Source organism: Cupressus sempervirens, chromosome 10, assembly GCF_028749045.1.
Source record: "Cupressus sempervirens isolate cs-2001-9-10 chromosome 10, ASM2874904v1, whole genome shotgun sequence".
NCBI classification, from domain to species: Eukaryota; Viridiplantae; Streptophyta; class Pinopsida; order Cupressales; family Cupressaceae; genus Cupressus; species Cupressus sempervirens.
Genome location: NC_143127.1, coordinates 970,912,942 through 970,936,642, shown reverse-complemented (window position 1 = coordinate 970,936,642; position 23,701 = coordinate 970,912,942).

The window sequence follows — 23,701 nt, the reverse complement described above, 5'->3', positions numbered from 1 at the left end:
AATAACAGAATGGACATAACAAAAAAGGGGAAAATTATATTAACTGAGAAAATAAGCTAGTACAAATAGTACAGAGAAAATAAACTTCAAAACATGCCCTAAGGGCTTATAATAGCACAAATCTGGAGATAATTTCTCCTTTGAGTACCTCCTCTCAGACTCCACCCCGAACTGCCTTTTACAATGCCATAAATCTCATTAAATAGACACCGGAGGGTTAAGGACTAGGAGTACATTCTAGAAAGTGATAGTAGGCATCCACTGACCAAATAGAAGGTTCCAGAAGCTATGTTAGAAGTTGACGTAAGTCTAGAAGAATCCAAAAATGGTAACCGAACTTCTAGGAGGGATAACTTTTGAACCGTAACTCCGATTGACGAACTGTTTACATTTTCAAAAAGCTCTCGAAGCACTCTATAGCCCTATGGACCATCTTTGCTCATCCCCCATTTTTTGGCCCTTTTTGAGGTCATTTAATGCCCCTAACCTAACTTCAAAGCATTCTTAGGAGGTCTCCAAAACCCAAAAAAACTGCAACAACTTTCAAACCGTGGGGCCTTTTGGCCTGATTCTTTTTCTGGAATGCTCTAAATTACAATTACATTCATCTGGCCAATTTGTACCTCTTAGTTCACCAAAATTATGGCTCAATTACATACTCCTATTTTTTCAAAATTTACACGAACACTGATAGTGGAACTGTGAGAGTTGGAACCTTTATTTGGCCCAAATGAGTATGCAAAAATGAAAACACATGAAACAGAAACTAAGTCTAAGTACATTTTTTTGGGTGACACAAGATTGCCCTTATGCCTCTGGATGCTCCTGCATCAGACACCCAAGGTAGATTGAAAAGTGACCCTGTCACTTTATGAATGGTAGAGGAAATCCCAAATGGGAAACCTCAGCTGCTGAAATCCAAGTTGAGTCCTCGATCGATTGTCCTTTCCATTTGACCAAATACTCTTTATACTACCTGTTTCTGGTACTCCTACCCACACAATGATCTAGAATGTCTTCTATCTCCTCCTTCTTAGAAGCAAGAATCAGACATGGCTCTAACACTAGCTCCTCATCTGCACCATCATCATGATACTCTGTTAAGTCTACAATGTTGAAAATGGGAGAAATGTGAATACCATCTGGCAGCTCTACCTCATATGCATTTCCTAAGTCATGTTTATTCAAAATTTTGTAGGGGCCAAATTTCTTCATTTTCAGCTTGTTGTAAGTACTGGCTAGAAATCTTTCTTTTCATAAGTGCACCATGACTAGATCCCCTACTTGGAATTCCTTATGTCTTCTCCTTTGATCAGCCCTAGCTTTATACTCTTGATTCATCTTGGTAATGTGTGCTTGAACCTCCTCATGTAGATGCTTGATATGTTCAGCAAATTCCTCAACTTTAGCACTTGTCCTCTCCCTTGTTCTATCTTCCTCAGCTCTAGTGCGGTCCTTGGGCTACTCCCATATACAATTTGGAATGGTGATTTTCTAGTACTCCTATTTATAGAGTTATTGTAAGCAAACTCTACCTGTGGTAGAATCAAATCCCATCCCTTGGGCTTATCCCCAACTAAACATCTCAGCAAATTGCCCAAACTTACTTCTGTTTGGCCGTCAGTTTGTGGGTGATGCGTGGAACTAAATTTTAAGTCTATTCTCAACTTTTTCCACAATCTCCTCCAGAAATACCCCACAAATTTAGTATCTCTATCAGAAACTATACTCCTTTGGAGACCATGTAGTCTCACCACCTCTATGAAGAACAAGTCTGCAATATGGATAGAATCATGAGTTTTGCGGCATGGAATGAAATGTGCCATTTTGGAGAACCTATCAACCACCACAAATACTAAGTCATTACCCCTTTGTGTCCTTGGCAGTCCAAGAACAAAATCCATACTTATGTCCTCCCATGGCTTTGATGGAACAGGCAATGGCTGATATAGTCCAGTATTGTGGCTGAATCCCTTAGCAACTTGACAAACTTGACAACTCTCTACAAACCTTTTCACATCCTGGGACATTTGAGGCCAAAAATAATTCTCTCTCAAAATGGCAATGGTCTTATCTCAACCAAAATGTCCTGCCATCCCTCCACTATGTTTCTCCTTAATCAGATTTTCCCTCATGGAACTCCTTGGAATGCACAATTGACTACCCTTGAACAACATGCCATCCTGAATCAAATAGTCTAACCACTTGGTTCTATCTATAGCAACAGGCTCTTTACAAGCTTTCCATGCTTTAGCAAAATCAAGATCCTTAGGGTACAAATTCTTGAGTTCATCAAACCCAACTACTTCAACTTGCATTACTTCTTGGCTTAATACAGCCCCAATAGCACTGCCACTAGCATCACAATCCACTTGGAAAACCTTTCTAAAATATGGAAGTGCCAACACAGGTTGTTTTGTTACCTTCTTCTTCAGCAATTGAAAACGTCTCGTAGCTACTGCCGTCCATTTGAACTCTTTTCTATCCCCTCTTATTGTATCAGTTAGGGGTGCACATATGCCACTAAAATTCTTAATAAACTTCCTATAAAAACTAACTAGACCATGAAATGATCTTACCTCAGTAGCAGACCTTGGAGTAGGCCATTCCAAGATGGCTTTTACCTTCTCTAGATCCATTTTGAGACCTTCAGGTGATATAACAAACCCCAAATAGACTAACTCCCTTTTTGCAAAGATACACTTCTTTAGATTAATTAACAATTTATCTTCTCTTAGCCTTTCAAGGACACTACGAATATGCAACAAATGTTCTTCCAAAGTCTTGCTGAAAATTAAAATATCATCCAAATAAACAATAACAAATTTTCCTAAGAACTTCTTAAGTACCTCATTCATGAGCTGCATGAAGGTGCTTGGGGCGTTTGTCAATCCAAAGGGCATGACTAACCACTCATAAAGACTCTCCTTGGTCTTGAAGGCTATTTTCCACTCATCTCCTTCTCGAATCTGTATCTAATGATAGCCACTCTTGAGATCTATCTTTGTGAAGTACTGAGCTCCACTCAAGTAGTCCATAAGATCATCCATCCTTGGCAAAGGAAACTGGTACTTGATGGTTATCCTATTTATAGCTCAAGAATCTGTACACATCCTCCATTCTCCATCCTTCTTTGGTGCGAGTACTGTAGGTACTACACATGGACTTAGGCTCTCTCGAATCAAGCCCTTCCTCAACAGCTCCTGAACCTGTCTATTTAGCTCCTCTATTTCAGTAGGAGTCATCTTGTGAGCAGCCTTGTTAGGCAAACTAGCTCCTGGAATCAGATCTATCTGATGACTGATTTGCCTTACTGGTGGCAATCCATCTGGAACATTATCAGAGATAATATCTCCAAACTCCCCTAGTAAATCTAAAACTTCAAGTGGTATTTCACTACTACCTTCTTTATCTTTCTTAAGAATCAAAGCATAGCACATATGCTAATGTTTCATACCATCTAAAAACTTTCTTCCATCAACAAGACAAATCCTAGCACTGCTACATACCTTTTCACTTTCCTTTTTCATGGGCTTCAATTTGTGGTGAACTCCATCCTTTGTTAGAGAGTATGTGTTTGCATGTCCATCATGTACTGCATGTCTATCAAACTGCCATGGACTAACCAACAATAGATGGCAAACATCCATCAGAATAACATCACAGAGAACTTCATCATGGTAACTCCCAATTTTGAATTTCACTAAACATTTTTCACTTACCAAGATCTTATGATCATCTTTTACCCAAGCAATCTGATAGGGTTGGGGATGTTTTTCCTTCTTGAGCTTCATCTTAGAGACCATCTCTTCTGATACCAAGTTATCAGTGCTACCACCATCAATGATCACGTCACAACATTTATCTTCACACTTGCATCTGGTACGGAACAAACTCCTCCATTGTCTTGGTTCAATCTCGCCACTTAGTAGGACTCTTTTATTTACCAAGGTCTCTCCTCTTTCTGCATCCTCTGAATGTGATGATTATGCATCCTCATCCACATGAGCAACCCTAGCTTGGCCCTCAGCTCTCCTATCTGTCCTTCCTTGTCATTGAGGGCATTCAAAGGCACGATGACCTTCTTCATTACAATGGAAATAGGTACCACAGAAGCCTCCTCTTCCTTGTCCACGTCCTCTACCTCTTCCTCTCTAATTTCCAAAGTCTTGATCACAGGAGCAGTTGAAACCCTCATTCCTCTGGTTCCTGCTAGTACCCTCATCTTCATTTTTCTTTTGGGTTTCATTGCAGCCTCTAGCTGACCTACCCCTTCCCCTTCCTCCTTGACCGTGCCCTCTTTGTCTTCCTTCAAACCTTTTATTTTGCTTCTCTTCAACTAGGAAAAACTAGTATGCCTCTTCAACACTGGTCATTCTTACCAGACTTAATTCCTCCTGGATGCTAGGTTGCAACCCACTGATATAATGAGAAACCTTCTCCTTATTTGCTTCTGCATGCCCTACTCTAATCAAGAGTCAGTAAAACTCCTCTGTATATTCTTGGACTGATCTTCCTACTTGCTTTAACGCATGCATCTTCTTAAACAAATAAAGCTCGTAGTCTACAGGAATGAACTACTTCTTCAATTTGTCCACCATGCGATCCCATCTTGTGATCTTCTCCTTTCCTCTTCTATTTATTTCCAATTGAACCTCTTGCCACCAAATTTTGGCATGGCCTTTTAGTTTGTCCTTTGCAAACTTAACCCTATCTGGGTCCCTTATATCCTCATACTCAAAGTATTCTTCCAGTTCATTGATCCAATCGATCAACTCATCTGGTTTCAAATTTCCTGAAAATACACCCACTTCAATTGTAGGTCTTTTCCCAAACTTAGTAATGGCCCTAAAAAGCCTTTCCTCTACATGATTCAAAACTTCCCCGTCAAATTCCCCTTTTGGTCCCATTACTTCTTCTTCATTTTCATCCTCACTGTCGTCACCTATGGCAACATTTACCCCTCTACGGAGCTCCTCTTGTAGTGTTTGTACTTGCCTTTGGAGGGCTCTAACCTCCTCAGGATTAATAGCTTTGGCCCTTCCGCCATGCTCTCTTCGTGGAGGCATCTTCTCAATTCAAACCCACAACCACACAATCTTGGTGCAAACTGCCTCACAGTCGATGCTCTATCTACACACTCAGGAAAACCAGCTCTGATACCACTTGATGGGGACACAACCCAAGAACAGAATGGACACAACAAAAAAGGGGAAAATTATATTAACTGATAAAATAAGCTAGTACAAATAGTATAGAGAAAATAAACTTCAAAACATGCCCTAAGGGCTTACAATAGCACAAATCTGGAGATAATTTCTCCTTTCAGTCCCTCCTCTCAAATTTCACCCCGAACTACCTTTTATAATGCTAGAAATCTCATTAAATAGACCCTGGAGGGTTAAGGACTAGGAGTACATTCTAGAAAGTGCTAGTAGGGATCCACTGACCAAATAGAAGGTTCCAGAAGCTGCGTTAGAAGTCGATGCAAGTCTAGAAGAATCCAAAAATGGTAACCGAACTTCTAGGAGGGATAACTTTTGAACCATAACTCCGATTGACGAATCGTTTACATTTTCAAAAAGCTTTTGAAGTACTCTATAGCCCTATGGACCAGCTTCACTCGTCCCCCATTTTTTGGCCCTTTTCAAGGTCATTTAATGCCCCTAACCTGACTTTGAAGGATTCTTAAGAGGTCTCCAAAACTAGAAAAAATTGCAATAACTTTCAAACCGTGTGGCCTTTTGGCCTGATTCTTTTTTATGGAATGCTCTAAATTACAATTGCATTTGTCTAGCCAATTTACACCTCCTAGTTCACCAAAATGATGGCTCAATTACATACTCCTACTTTTTCAGGATTTACACAAACACTGATAGTGGAACTGTGAGAGTTGGAACCTTTATTTAGCCCAAATGGGTATCCAAAAATGAAAACACATGAAACAGAAACTAATTCTAAGTACATTTTTTTGGGTGACACAGGATTTCCCTTATACCTCTGGATGCTCTTGCATCACATAATCAAAGGAATGTCCAAAAACCAGATAACCAAATAACATCATAAAACACACTGTCATCTCAAAATGGAATCATCATGCAATATGATTAACTGAACAACATAATAGTCTAAAATCTATGATACTGAAATCAAAGTGGAACATCTAACCCTCAGGTCATCTCAAATGTGAATATAACACATGAGTAACAAATATCTCTCTAATCAGAAATATAATAAGGTAAATGTTCATAGCACATAACCAAATAATCCAACATGAACAATCCATTTAATTACTTACGCATTTAATAATGATTGATTACTCTGCATTAAAAAGGCATTTAAAACACATAAAAAACCATAGTCATAAACATGACTAACCACTACTACAGGAACCTAGTCCAGTGTAGCATGGTAATAGAACACAGTGCAATCTCTGCACACATCCCAAGGTAATCACAAAAAAAACCTCATGATACCACATCGATCCTAGTAACCACTGGCACAAACCTTAGTGAACCAAAAATCACATCATAATCTCAAAGATCAGTCAAAAGCATAATCAAAGCAACTGATACAAAAACATAAATCCAAACACCTTGATGATGTAGACCACTCAGGGTCACAATCATGATTCCATCACAACAAAAGATCGGCAAGGTTGCATCCATCAGGATGACTTACAGAAGTCAAATGGGAGAGGCACTACAAAGATCATGTGTTTCCACTTGATTATTCCTTGAAGCATTTTCATTTATTCTATAGAATAGGATAGCCATTTTGGAATGCATATCACTCTATTTGATTACCTTTTGCAATAATTTGGAATGTTCAGATGTAACACCTTTTACGATTCTTCTTTCTTTCTTTTCTACCCCAATCACACTTAGATTGTGTAGCCAAGGCATTTGTGTTTCTTTCTAGATCTGCTCTTAAATTTGATAACTCTTGCATTCCTCTTTTCATGAACTATAGGAAACCTTCACACCAAATAGTGATCTTAGCAATTCCTTGAAGAGACCCTTTGTCTGAATTGGCAAGTTCTAAATCACTCTTTGCTACCGTTAGACTAGATTCAAAAATCACCTAGATAGTCAATTATTAAATTTGTAAAGTGTTGAGAGTAATCAATATGAAATTCTAATTTGAAGATTGGAAGTCCTCTATAATTGCAAGCAATGCCTATTTTTCAGTTGGTATAAGAAATAAAATCATTTGAATACTTTGACAAAGAAATTCCTCTTCCCTAAAGTTGAAACCAAATGGGATTATCTATGATATATGTTAAGAAAGAATCTTGTTTACACCTAACCCCTAGACTAACAAGAAAATATGAACACAAATTTAAAATAAAAAACATGACTAAAAGTAAACACACTTGCAAAACATAAAAACACTTGCATAAAGTAAACATACTTGTAGAAAGTAATTATGTTTTTTGAGATGTTTTCCGTTTTAGACTTCAAAATAATATTTTAGAAAATAGCCATTGACTAGAAATTTGACTAGTTTCCCTTGTAAATATCTTAGCCTAAAATTATTTTCTTCCAAAATTGAGCTGCAATCTTATAAGGACCAATCCGCAAACATTGAAACTTGGTATGATTGCCTGGTTTTTCTTTTGCCTTGTCCCATAGAAGAACAAGGTCTGAGATTCTAAAATATTTGATCATGGATCACTTATCAATCCATAATTTTATGAAATCATGATGTTTTGACATGTGCTCTAAAGTTATTACCCTTTTCTAATCCAATTCCAATAGATTTAGCAATTTGATCTAGACCGTGTCACCATCCTTAGCATACATTCTCATAAATTTCAACACTAGTATCTTGAGATTGAGTGGGGATACTAGTTCCTTTATATAGATGATTAGATATGGGGATGTTCCCAAAGAATTCTTAATCTTGACTATGTTTTTCCTTAATGCATATTTTGTTGAAAATATAAATGGGAAATCTATACTTCTCAGAGTTGGGGGGGGTGAATCAGAAGTACTAATCTCTAACTAATAAAACTTTTAACTTTAAAACAATGCATGCATAGACATACTAAAATAACATGTAAAGTAAGTGCATCCACATAAACACTTGATAGTAGATATGATTACCTAGAAACCCTCCAATGAGAAGGTAAAACTAGGGTGGGGATGACACCCACAATTCTTCACTATTGAAGCAATATAGTTCACCTATTAAGGTTACATAATTTGACCATTCTCATGATCTACCTTGTGAAAGGCCTGCGCTATTAAAGGCTTACAAATGATTGCTAGATCCTACCCTATTAAAGGATTTTAACACCCTATTAAAAGTGTGCCTATTTAAAGGACTTTAGAACACTCACTTGGAATGTCACCTTGTTAAAGGATTTCACTATAACTATTAAGTCAACCTTAATACAAAGGATTTCATCCCGCTAACACAATTTTTAGAAAGTATAGTAGAATGTTTGATCTAATACACTTATAATCTGATATTGCTGATTTTAAATCCCAATTCAGTCCCTCTTGATCCTTTTGATCTGATATGAAACTGGTGTAACCTCGATCCTCTGTTCTACAAACTAATTCTGCAATTCTATCCTTCTTCTAAGTCACTTCGAATGTATACTGATCAATTCACTCCTTTTCACTTCTTTCAAATCTTTGCTAGTATCACCTGCTCACATGAATTCTCTAATGCTCTCTCTCACACTGAATTATGGAGCTTTATCTCACTTTAAAAAGACTTTGGTGACTTAAGGTTAGGTATGAATCTATGATTTAGATTTATTCTTTTCCCCCGCTTGATTCCTTCTATTTTTCTGATTGGTTGCATTTTGATCACATAGGGAATCAAAATAGATTCGATCTTATCATCAAAGCTTCAAAATCTATCCATATGTTGTCTCAAAAATGGTTTACATAGTTTTTTGTGCCATCACAAACAACTAGGTCAATTTTGTGTTACTTGGCACTTGATAATACTGATGCTCGACACAAGCTATAATTTTATTTGCCTTGGCACTTGAACTTGCTCAACATCTACTATTCACTCTGCATTTGAAACTTTCTTGTCTCTATCTATTTGCTCAAAACTTACTATTTACTCAACACATGAGTGACTCAATACTCATTGCAACTCAATATCTATACACATTATACTTCGCATATGTTACTAGCTCGGCATGTGTTGATGTTTTCAGATCGCTTGCAGATGTAATTGCATTGCCTATAAGGTATATGCTTTTCAAATGCATCAATCTCCTCTTATATGTATTTCAAATGATACATGGAGAGACATGTCTCCTCATGAGACATGTCTATCCATTATAATTATACAATAACAAATATGTATAATATCTCATATATTAAATATATAATTAATATACATATACATACACACACACACACATATCACACTTATATATGTATATTTATAGGTTTAACCAACTGAAGCTACCGAAAATTAACACTCCCTCTTAGCTAGGGAGGATAAACAAGAATTTGAAACAACATATTACGTCAATGTAAAAAATGGTTTCGGAATATCAACTTATTTGACTTTGTGGTTTATTGAATGCCAACTCATTTGAAAAATGTCAACTCATTTGACATTTGAATATGAACTCATTTTATATTTGAATGCCAACTCTTTTGACATTCATGAATGTCAACTCATTTGACATTCACTAGGTGCTTAAATATTCATAAGGTATGTGCACTTGCATTCTCATAATGCATACCATATAAACATCCATATGCGAAGTACAATCTATCATGATCTGCATAGACATCATAAGATATCCATCATAATAGATTAAGTTATTGAAAGATCGTCACCTTTCAATAACTTCTGCAAATACAAGTGATGATCATTTTGAAGTCGTCACTTCCTCATGATGTACATAGGGGGCAGGCCCATAGCACACAGACTTTTAGACTCCCTCTAATTCCAAATCTCCCTCTTTTTCTAGCAAGAACATTCTTAGAGGAAAATATCAAGACAAACATCTCTTATAGTATGCATACAAAAATTAGAGAGAGACTAATATAGTAATAAATGAATCTACATCATAATATAAGACCATTCCATTAGATATAAATAAATATATAGTTTGAGTATATATGCATATATTCAATCTTATATATGCACTTTAATCTATATTTTCAACATATTGTTTTTTTATTAATGCTACAAAATAATCTAAGATGATCAATTTCCCAATTTAAATTCACTTATATTCATAAGAAATAAACAATTAATACTTATCTCAACAAATAAAACATATAAATACCTTTACTACATTATGAAAAAAAAATTCATCCTATTCACATTCATGCTCCTTTATCATGCTATTTTCCATTTCTTCTACCCTTCCACATGACCTACAGTTTTTGTTCATCTAGAATCACAACTTGAAAAGACTTCATTAAAAGGTATTAAGCCCTCGATTTCAATTGCCGACTGGACCAAACACCTTCTTGTCACGTTGTGCTTCTCATGTGAATGAACCAAAGGAAGATAATGAAACAAAATGAAGGAAGATTGGATTGAACAATCATTTGCTTCCTCTTCACAAGAAGATCAAAGGGTCAACTGGATTGCTCTTTCTGTGAGTGCCAATGAAATCCCATAATTGACGACATGTAAACACTTGACTAGAGTGAATTTTATTATATGTTGCCACCAATAGTTTCGCAACAATTGTCGAAGATACAAATGTCCAAGACATGTGAGTTAACATCTTTATACAATATTCACACATATATTTTGATTCTATATATTCTATTTAATTATATTTTTGTTCCTGACTATATTCTTCTTTAAATCTTAATATATTTAACTCATTTGATGAACATCATTTCCACCATGATAAGAACTTAGGAACCAAATCAGAATACACATTGTCCTCATTAATAACTTTTGTTGTATTCGTACTCAGATAAACATATTTGAATACTATTAATGCTGCTATTAAATCCTCATCACTTGATGTTCACATGGACATTTATGTCGTTTTTATTCTTCTATACATCATTGTAATACTAACATAATTCTAGTCACTAAACATATAAACTTCCAAACCCACGTGATCATCATTGCTTCTTAGATATATCCATCACAATATGCGCTCATCTACCATTGAAGTGAAAGCAACTTTCACTTAGATCAGTCTTTGCTATTTTAAATTTATTTACATCTACAAGTAAGGCTCTGATACCATGTTGATGTTTTCAGATCACTTGCAGTTGTAAATGCATTGCCTATAAGGTATATGCTTTTCAAATGCATCAATCTCCTCTTATATGTATTTCAAATGATACATGGAGAGACATGTCTCCTCATGAGACATGTCTATCCATTATAATTATACAATAAAAAATATGTATAATATCTCATATATTAAATATATAATTAATATACAGACACACACACACACACACACACACACACACACATATCACACTTATATATGTATATTTATAGTTTTAACTGACTGAAGCTACCAAACATTAACAGCATGAATTTAGTAAATTTCTTAAGTGTGTTGACACTCAATTGTCAAGACCAATCTGAGATCAATAATCTACCCCTTTGACATGAGTAGTAAAAACACTTAACTATACATGGTGAATATAATCTCCTTGAGTATAATGTACATCTAGTTTGGCATATATACAAAACTTCAAAACTATTCAAAATTTTGTAATAGACTATATACCTCAAAATTTTGTGACTTCCCCTGAGTTTATGTGTCATTTCTATATCCAAAATCTCTATGTGTAGATTTTCCTCTGTTGATACTGTTTGTGTTCAATCATTCTGATACTCTATATTTGATATGTTACAATATGCCCTATTCCTACTTTTCTGTTGTTTACTCCCCCTTCATTTGTTCTTCTCTCTATTTACTTTATCTCCCCTTTCACATGTCTCCCCCTTGCATATATCTCCCCCTTTAATATTTCTCCTCCTTTTTGACATTGATGTCAAAGGGTTTATACACTAAGTGTGTATTTATCCAAGAAGTTCTTATTTACTTCCATTACAATATTAAGAGCAACATCCTGGTTGTCTATTACAACATCTAATGACTTGATTTGGATGGTTGTCTCAGCTACAAGGTGAACTAATCCATCTAATGTTGAAAGATTAGGATCTTTCTTGAGTACTATTTCTAGCATAGGCTAATTATTTTTGTAGTATCTCCATGTGAGGGGTCAGGGAGGATTGAATCTAGACTAGCTTAGCTCTTGTATTAGCCTCTTTTGCTATTAATACAACTAGTTCCTTCTGTGTGTGAAGTGTGGAATGAAAGTTCTTCTCACTTTGAACTAGTTTTTGTGTAACTACATACTAGAATTTTTCAAAATTCTCTCTAGAAACATAATCCTTTGGCTCATTTCTTGTGTAAAGAGTGTGGGGTCACATAGTTTGGTGTATAGTGAGAATATATTGTCAAGTACCTTCTTCACTTTTTCTATCTTTGTAGCCAACTCCACTTGTGATAGTGCTATTCCATTGGATATCTTCTCATTTACTTTGAAACTTCTCTTCAAACCATTCCATAAGTTTTGCATTGGTTTCTTGGTCTTCATTTTTCATCTATTCAACAATTTCGTTAAAAAATTCTAATATTTTCTTGGTTTCATTAGGTGTTTTCAAGTTGAATGCATCTAAAAGGATGTCTTTGATTTTATGTAGTGCTTTCCTTTTCTTATACTCTTTTCTGAGTATCTCTTGGTTCTTCTTCCTTTCCAATACCTCCTACATATCATTGACCTATTCAAGGTTCATGGTTGCATAGTCATACTTTGGTATAACAATTTCTTCATCTAATTTTGGGTCTCCATAGTGAAGTAACCTTGCAACCTTTGTTGAGCTCAAGCCTAGTGCTGAAATTTGAAGTGGCATTGCATCAGTGCTTGACTTCTGAAGGACTTTGGTAGGAGTGTCATTAGTTGGTAAATTAATCAATGTTTGAATGGCTTCTTGCTCCTTTTCCTTTGGAATGTCCTTATCTTCTTTTGATCCTCCTTGATCAATCACAATTATCTGTGGTGCACCTTGTGTTTGTGTAATAGGTACAAATACCCTTTTTTTTCTCGTTTGATCCTTTGCAGGCTCCTCTGCAACTTTGACTGTGGTATCAACCTTTACTAATGTATCCTTTGATGTTTGCACTAGAAGTTGACCACTAGTAGTTGTAGGCATGGCAGAAGGTGCTTCTTGTGTATTCACCTTATCCCTAGTTATATTAGCTATTGCTTTCTGTAACTCATCCACACTGACCAATACTAGATTATCACATAATTTAGCCTATAATGTTGATTGTTCAAGGATCTTCTTTAGATCCTCTGTAGTTAGTGGGTTGATGTTCTAGGCTAAGCTGTCAAGAACATCTTTTACTTTTACTATCTCTACAGATGTGTTTGTGTCATGTGGGGGGCTTAATGGTGGTAGTTGTGTGTCTTGCACACCTTGATCTATTTTTTGCTCCTTAGTTGTTGCCATTCGTGCCTCCTCCATTGTGTTACCTTCCTTTTCTTTCCTCAAAGGGATCCTCTTCTCCTTCCTTAATAGTAGTCAACCCATGTATCAGCTTACACATTTGAGTGGACTTCTTTACAACATATTCAATCTTGTTTTGAAGTATGGTGAAGGCTCTATACTTGGGTGCAAATTTACTACCATGTTTCTTGTTTGCCTTGGTTATTTTTTCCCTCGTCTTCTCCATTATTTCTTCCCTTAAAGGGATCCTCTTCTCCTTCCTTAATAGTAGTCAACCAATATATCAGCTTCCACATTTGAGTGGACTTCTTTACACCATCTTCAATCTTGTTTTGAAGTATGATGAAGGCTCTATTCTTGGGTGGAAGCTTCCTACCATGTTTCTTGTTTGCCTTGGTTATTTGTCCTTTTAACAATTCTTGCATCACTTGTTCCAATGTAGACTCTCTTGTTTCCCTCTCCATGTTTAGGCAATAATGCCATTTATTTTCAACAATTGAATATAAATCTTTGGGCATTGTTGTATCAAATCAAGAGGGGTATTCTTGAATTTTTCCATCATGGCATACACTGATTCTTCAACCTTATTTTGATCTTCTCTACTTAATTTGTTGAAATAAATATTTTTCAAACTAGTTAAGTCTACATTATCCCTAATATTATTACAAAATTTTTCAATGTTAGACTTCGGAGCATGACTTACCACTCTAAACTAGATTGTGTCTTTTGACTTGGTCCTTTCATCATCAAATTTAGGTTGTGCAACATATTTTCTTCTTAATTTCTTTTGCACTAGACCTTGTTGCTCAATAGCCTTCTTCTTTTCTTTTATTTTCTCCTTAGCCTTTTGAGTTGTGGCCCTTGTGGTTGCTCTTGTGGTTGGAGTAGTAGGCTTTGTAGGGCTTGGTTTTTTAATTTTCTTACCCTTTAGCTGAGCTACAAGCTATGCCTTAGCCTTTTTTTTCTTTTGTTCTTTCTTTGCTGGTGCTTCCTCAACTTGTTCCTCCTCAACACCTTCTTCTTCATGTTCACGCATGCCTTGGATTAGGGAAAGACGTTCTAGACCATGTTCTTGTTCTTCCTCTTCTTCTTCTTCATCATCTTCATCACCTTCAGCTCCCTCACCAAACTTGGCTTTCAACTTCTTCACCATTTTATCTTTCTTCTTTAGAGTTGAGGTAGATTTCAACTCCATCCCAACCTTAGATTTGACATCATAATTTCCAAATATTTTTGCTAACTTGTCAACTTCTTCTACAAGTAATGTGGTGATGGTAGCTAATGCCTCATCTATGTTGATTTCATAGCCTAAAGGCCTTAGCCATCTCACTTAGGGTACTACAGGCTAGATAAAAGTGTAATCAATGTCTACCAAGAAACATATGTCATTGTAGTACTTTTCCACTAGGGAAATTGGAATTCTCAACCTCTATTTCATTGATTGCTTGAAATCCTCAAAGTAACTAGTCATCACTAACTCAAAATTGTCTTCCATTTGCTCAATGTATTCATTTATCTATACAACCATAAACTAATTGGTCTTCCATCCTACCTTACCAAAAGAGGAAACTCATTCTGGACATAGAAAATATACATATCCAAATTGAACCAAATTTGCATTGAGCACATTTAGATCTCCTTATTGCTCCTAAGTTCTCAATGATTTGTTACAATTGTAGCTTTTCCATATCATAAGAATGATCTTTCCTTAGAATCTTGTAGCCCACATCTACTGCTATACATGGAACACAATTCAATTGGCTTGATTGATAGAATTTGTGATATATGACCCTCACTAAAAATTCAAGAAGTTGATCCTTGAAGGTATCAATGATCATTCCACTCTTATTCCACTTTTCCCCTGTATTTTTCTCAATTGCTTCTTTTGAGTCACTCCTTAGGGTTTTGTGTTGTTCTAGGGTTGGATATCTTGTAACCCTATTCACATTCCTTTTTGAAAATTTGATAGGTGCTCCTTCCAGCCATAGGCATCCATCATGGATTCTACTTTAAAAAATTCTTATATGTTCCATTTTGAAGATAGTGGGTAAATCTAGGGCATGGGTTAGTCCCTTTCTCTCTATTATTGAAATTCCTCTTTCAACACTCCATTTTCACATAATTTTTCATATGCCTAACTAAATTCCATGTCTCCTTTTCCTCCAATCTTGCAATTATAACACTTCCTTACATCCCAAACCATTACGACCTTGGGTGGAATGAATGATAATGTGCATGTTGGGTCATTTTTGTATGCAACCTTAGGAATAGCCCTAAAGTCTAGTTGTTTAACCTTATTACTAACCAATTGGACTTCAAAAGGTTCCTCATCCTTAGGATTCCTAGAGCTAGAGGCCATTTTGCAAACTAGGCTTTCAATAAATGTAAAACTACATAAATGCATAACTTGGCACTTGAAGAATACCTTTAGATTGATGGAATGATGCTTGATCATTGATGGAATCTATACAAATACTTCAATCTCTACTTTTCAATCACTTCTTTGCTCTTTTTTTCTCTTGTTGTGTTTTTGTAATGACGAAAAATGAGTGAAAATCTACCTTATACCCTTTCAAAATGTTGCATTTAATGCATGGTGCATGTACAGCTGTAAACTCAGCTTCTATGCAATTTCTACTTCACTCAGTATCCATTGGTTTTTCTATCACTCGATAGCTATTAGAATTAACCTTACTTGGACCCAATAGGAATTTCTTTCACTTGATAGCTACTTCTAACTTGGCTTCAATTTTCTTTGGCTAACAACTTGAAACACACTAAAATTGACTCAATAATTGAAGAGAACTTTTGACACTCGGCAGTAAGATGAAAACTTAAAGTTTGACCTTGGTTTTTCCTTATTGACTTGCATCTTTATTCATGCTAGTTTATCCTTTTTAATACTAACTTATATTGGAGTTGATGTATGATGAGGCATCTAAATATCCATCCCACATACCTCCTTTTGCTTAGTTTGATGAGATGTGATCACTTGACCTTTCAAGTGAAGTGGTCCCTTCATTTAATGTGCTACATCCATCTTTCTTCCTCCATGTTTTGTTCATCTCTCCTTTGATGTGCTCAACATCTACCTTTACTTTTCCCTTGTTGAGTACTGAGTTAGATGCCTTTGTCCTTGATGAGAGCCAATTATAGACTATTTAATGCTCTATTTTAATCTATTTTATGACTTTCCTACATACTTCTCTATTCCATTTGTATCCTATTTCATTCCATTTTACCATTATAACATTGCATATAGTTTAATATAATTAAGTAGTATTTAATATTGTTTTGGGATTAAAATATGGAAAATTCATTGTTGATTACATTTTGCTAATCTTTAATATTGTAGCATGTTGATTTGTGGCATAGATCTTCCTGTCGCCTACAGATTTTCCTGTAGCTCTTTCACCAATACAAAGCTCCATCAACTTTAAAATAAGATGCATTTGCTACACATATCATCCACCCTATCTAAATATGTGGAAAGGGCATTGAAGACTAGTGGAGGATGCATTTTCTAGCTATATAGGTTTTAATGAACATATTAACTATAATATTTGCTACAAACTTCATACATATGACATGAATATGAAGGAGAGTTATGAGCCAAAGGATGGGAATAAAGTTGGACCAAATATTGACCATTGCTAAATATTCTCAGGAAATGGGTGTCTAAATCATGTGAATAAGATATGCGTCAGCCATATTTTCTCCATATTTGTACTCTGTTACAACTAAACCATAGCTCAGAAACAATAGATGGAAATAAAATTTGGATCAATATCAACCACCACGTCGCATGTGGATAGGAAACACATTGATATGATTCTTCTTATATTTATAACCACTTCAAACCCATGGTTCCACAAATATGGATGAAGACAATATTATTCTACATTGCATGATAACAACAAATTGCTAATTCTTCACAATGCAGATTTCTGTTAGAGATTGGTTATGTAATGTTTATTCTTTGTTAAGCATGCAGTTATAAATTTGTTAGCCTACATATATATAAAGCAGCCTAATGTAGATTGGAATGTATTATTCTCCATTTCTCATCTAAGGAATAAAATATTCATTTTTCTGATGAAACCCACATAAACAGGCATCTTTCTCTTCACTCACCTTGTGAACCAGAGGAAGGGCCCACTCTTGGAATGTTTGGTGAGACTGTTTTATATTTTGCATTAGTTAGAAGTTTGTATTTTATGTGGTGTCTTACATATTATCTAGTAGATTATCGTGCAATTCATATGATTGAATCAGCTTCTAAATTCTAAGCAATATGAAATGGTTATTCTGTTTGATTACAACTACAGTTAAATTAATGAGATTCAATACTGAAGATTCGTGCAAATTATCTACCAGACAATGTTATAAATCCATTTTATTTTCATATGTTGGTTAGTTGTAAATAATAATACTTTTAAATATCATATCTTAGTGTATTACTTATTTATTGTAAGTTTTTGGATCTTAATTTCATCTTCATGTATTATTCTAGTTTTTTAGAATAAATTGCTTTAAGAGTTAAGTATTTTAGTTTATACTGGTAGAAGTGACAGTTCATGTCACAAAACCATTTTGATTTGTTGCAAGTTTATTTTTGAGTGTTTTAGTTGCATTCATAATCACTCAAATCACAACTATCATCCCTTGATGACATATTTCTTGGACACCTTTTGCAAGCTTACACTCTCAGATTAACATGTATAGACCAGCAAAACTTCATCATAAAATTGTTAATTTTTCTCTTATTATTTTCCCTAGTGTTGGCCTATCATTTTGGCATTGTTTCTAGGGAAAGGTTTCAAAGGCATGTTAGTTTGTTGATTTGAGTTAGGAACAATGCATTAGGATGAATTCTTTCGCAATTGCTAGCCTTGCTTAAGTAATTGATCTTAATTTGCATTGCATAAATCATATAGATGCATTGCTTTAGAGTTTTGTTTTAGAGTTTGCAAGTAGGCCTTAGAAATTAGACTCATTAGTTGCTTTAGAAGTGAATTAAATTTTACATTATCATCAGTTATTGTGAGTTATTGGTAAAAACAAGAACATTTTGAAGAATAATGTAAAAATGATGCATTTTCATGGTTGTTCAAGTATATCAATTTGGTTGAAAATTGTTGCAAAAATGAAATTTTTGAAGGGAATAAAAGAGGCAAAATGTGCTTGGCATTGGGGGTGCTACCCCTCAACCCTACCCTATACTATGACAAGGAGCACACCTTGGGCACTACCCTAGGACCCCACAAGGGGTGTTGTCCCTTGAACCCACTAGTGCTTGCCACCCCCAAAACCCCACCTTAAAATTTAAAAACAAAAGAAGAAATTGGTGGGGAAATCATGCTAACCAAAGGTGAGATTTTAATACCCTCTCTACCTAATGAATGCATCTTAAAATATATTGGTCTTCCATCATCACAGGTATGTACAAATGGTATCTTTATGTCTGACCATGAAAATATCATTGATGAATTCTTAGAACAATGTGATTTTGATGATGAAAATCTAACCACTTGTTGTTCTAATTGCTACAGGACAGATGACCAATGTATATGCCCAAAAAACCACAAGCACATGTTGAATGAGGTGCATGATATTTCTAATCCTTACCATGATAAGGGTGGAAGTGAAAAAGTATTCCTTATAATGGATGAACAATCTCAAGAACCAACCCTAGAAGATCAAGGTATGCATTATGTTGGTAACATATATTGTCACTCTAATTCATTACAAAGCCAACATGTTTCTTCAAAATGTACTTCTCCACCTAGCATTCACAATGAATGTAATCATGAATGCTCACAAAAACTTGTATATCCCTCTTATATTCCACCATATCCATCCTTACCATCTTCATTTCAACCATCCTTCTTATTCCCATCTACCTTATCTCCTTCACACTTCTTACCATATTCATTATCTCATTCACATCATATTATAACCACTCCACCATATCCACCAAATGAAACTATCTTGCCTCATATAACACTTCATAATAAGGTGGTTAATAGTACCTATAAACTTTCACATCCCCTTTATCATATAATGATGTGCTTGAATTTGGTAAATTGACATTGGAATATATTGATGCACTTAAGGAATGTGATTTTAGTTTACTTAAATGAGAAGAACAACATTATTTTTTGAATTATAATCAACTTTGTTCTTCTTTTCCACTTAGTGAATTTCAAATACCCATAAATGATCCCATACTTAAAATTGCATCAATTTTAATTAATGGACTCATGAGTATGTGTGTTAATATCAATCATGCACTAAGTAATTTTAAGCCATATGCATTTCATACTCCACAAACATGCTACCAAATCCTCCAATATCTATATTTTATTACTCTTGTACTTATACATATTAATATTTGGAGGCTTATGGTTAAAATGTGCATCCCTCACATACTTGTTGATTTGGGACCAATAATTGATTAAGCACAATCATACGGGATTCTATGCATTAATGACCAAAATGTTAAAACTAGATGATCATTATTCCTCATTGTTGATTATTTTCATTATCCTAAGATGAAAAAATACACTATGAATGATTCATTTATTTAACAAGGATCAAATTATTACTATCTATAAATTTTTCATTCTTGGTTTTTTTTTACCCAACTGATCATTCATTGATTACACGTGTTTATTTCTTGATTCCTTGGATGATTTGAATTCCCTATACTTTTATAACCTATAGTTAATTTGAGAGTACATCCATTGAATTATTGAAATATTTGATTTGTCTATCATTCAATATAGCTCATAAATTTGTGAAGATTTGTTACTCTTTTCGAGTTACCTAATTTCTTTGGTTATCCTAATGATTTAATGACCTTGTAGCATGAAGTTGAGATGGGGGAAATCCCTCCAATCTTGTGGTTCTTGGATGATTTTTAAGCTTCGTTGATTATTTTGTTGGTCCTTTTAGAAAACCTTGACATGAGACATCTCAACAATTCAAGGTATGTGCTCTAGTGTTACATTTACATTGCTAGTATATTAATGCAAGAGTTTATTTGTATTTATCCATTCTATCAAGTATCTATTCATAGTAATAACTCTATATATCATTTGTAAAACTAAATAACCTACTTAATTATGGAGTTATTGAATGGATGATATTTATATACTATACTTGATATGTTTGGTTTCAAGAATATGGTCACAGGTCGCTTGTTGTGGTGTGATGATCTTAGAACCAATACTAGTTAATGATGCTTCTCTACACAAGCATTGCATAACACACTATGTTAGCTTTGTTAACATTGTGTGGGTTTGATAGTTATTTGGCACATATAATTTTTGGTTGTGTTTTACTATTGGAGCTCACATGCGTATTTTAGTTCATTACCTTGAAATGAGATTTCATTTCCTTGGTGATTTCTCACATGGAGAAAAATACACAACTTGGTCTATGAGATTCATGATAATTTTTGAGCTACACATCAAGAAAATTTTTTAAGACATTGTAGATCATTACACTCCTTCCTCAAGTTGTGTCTCATCCTCTATGGAGTTCTATGGACACATTGGTGACTACTACTTGTTTTCACTCAGTACTCATGTATTTGGTAATGAAGGTGTGTTACTTGCAACTTTCTATTTTCATCCAATGGATATTTTACAAGCTTCACAAGAATAGGGTTTCATATCTTCAAGATATGTCTTCTTATTTAGTCAGCATAGAGAAATATGAGAATCATCATCCTTTTGAGTAATACTCTTACCCAAGTGTCCTAGTATGTTCTAAAGCTCTACAATTAGTTTTTAGATTCAATGGTGAGAGATACATAGATCAAAAATGTTTCTAGTGCAGTGGTTTGTGGTTCTAGTTCTGATGAGGTTATTCTTGGTGAAGATTTCAAGTTCTTTATATAATCAAGTTTCAATAGTACCTTTTGTGTGGCCATGGACAAAATTCAAGTTTTGGATGGTACCATTTTTCATCATCCATGTCAAGATTTCATTTCTTTAGTTGTTATATGAAATTATTGAAAATGAAAAAATATAGAAAAAAGGGAAAAGTGAAAAAAAATGAAAAAAGAAAAAGAAAAAGGAAAAAGCAATAAAAGATCCAACAATGAAAAGCTTTGGGCATTATTGGCTAGTTCATATCTGAAAAGTGGTTTCCGGCGGATGTTAACTACAAAATAAATTCTTAGTGGTGAAAACTATTTTTAGCACCATTAAGTAGTGAGTGATTAAAAATCGGCTTGCCAACAGTCACTTTTCATTATCAAAATGTGAAAAAATGAAAAAAAATTAAAATTAAAAGAAAGAAAGAAAAATTGAAAAATGCAATCATTGGCATTTTTGGTTTTTCTACTAATCATTCTTTTTAGGAACCTTCATTGGTTTCAGTGGTTCTTCCTTTTTAGCACCTCCTGTAGCTCTACTCTTCTTGAGCATGATCCTCAAATCTTTGATCACCCCTAGTACGTGTTGCATGATCTATTGACGTCTTTTAGTGGATTTTGGTACCTACTGTATGATCTCCAGTGCTTCATTTGATGATGGTGACCCCACCGATTGTCCTCTTTGTCCCATGTTTTATGGTTTCTTCCAGTGGTCTTCTCTTTGATGCTTTCAATCTAATGGTGGTATTTTGTGATGTTGTAGTGTAGTTTTGGATGTCTCTCTTCATTCCTTACTGATGATTCATTGCTTTTGGTGGTGCAAGTCGCTAAGTTACTCGTTGTTCTAGCTTTGGTCTCTCTACACATGCATGTTGGTAAAATAGTCAATTTTGTTTTTCCTTATTTTATCTCTCAACTTTATTTGTATTTCTTATTATATTGATCACTATGCAATAGCCCTACATACCATCTCCCTGTCTCCATGGACAGTCAACCTTTAAGTTGGGGGGAAGAATTTCACCCTATTATCTTCCATCTGTCACCCTTACTAAACCCATCATACTATCCATTATATCCATCATACAATAGCCTTTTTTTTGTCTCTCATCTCTCCTATTTAGCCCATTTAAACTCCTCTTGTGAAAATTGAGAAAAATTCTCCTATATGAAACCTTTTGAACCATGATGATATAAAAAACAAAAGGAAATGAAAAAAAGAGAAAAGAAAAATAATGTTAGAAAAGCTATAAGAGATATCCCTATTAAAGAAGGAATATAACAAAACTTTTCATGTAAAGCAAAGAAAGGGATTTGTGTTCATCTATGAGTTATCATGGTTTAGGGTGGATACAAAGTCTAAATCCATAAATCCAAGTGCTTTTAATTCAAACTAAAGACCTCATGATCATAATGATTGTATGAGGACATGCAATAAGCTAAGTTGGGAGAAATGATCAGAGCCAATTATAGCCTATTTAATGCTCTATTTTAATCTATCTTACACACTTTCCTACATACTTCTCTACTCCATTTGTATCCTATTTCATTCAATTTCACCATTATAATGTTGCATATAGTTTAATATAATTAAGTAGTAGTTAATATTGTTTTGGGATTAAAATATGAAAAATTCATTTTTGATTACATTTTACTAATCTTTAATATTGTAGCATGTTGATTTGTAGCACAAATCTTCTTGTAGCTCTTTCACCAATACAAAGCTCCATCAACTTTTAAATAAGATGCATTTGCTGCACATATCACCCTAAATAAATATGTGGAAAGGGCATTGAAGACTAGTGGAGGATGCATTTTCTAACTGTATAGGTTTTAATGAACATATTAACTATAATATTTGTTGCAAACTTCATATGTATGACATGGATATGAAGGAGAGTTATGTGCTAAAGGATGGGAATAAAGTTGGCCCAACTATTAACCATTGCTAAGTATTCTTAGGAAATGGGTGTGTGAATCATGTGAATGGCATACCCGTCAACCATATTTGCTCCATATTTGTACTATGTTACAACTGAAGCATTTTCAAAACCATAGCTCAGAAACAATAGATGGAAATAAGATTTGGATTAATATCAACCACCACATGGTATGTGGATAGGAAACACACTGATCTGATTCTTCTTATATTTATAACCACTTCAAACTCATGGTTCCAAAAATATGGATGAAGACAACATTATTCTACATTGCATGATAATAACAAATTGCTAGTTCTTGACGATGCAAATTTATGTTAGAGATTGGTTATGTAATGTTTATTCTTTGTTAAGCCTACAATTATAAACTTGTTAGCCTGTGTAT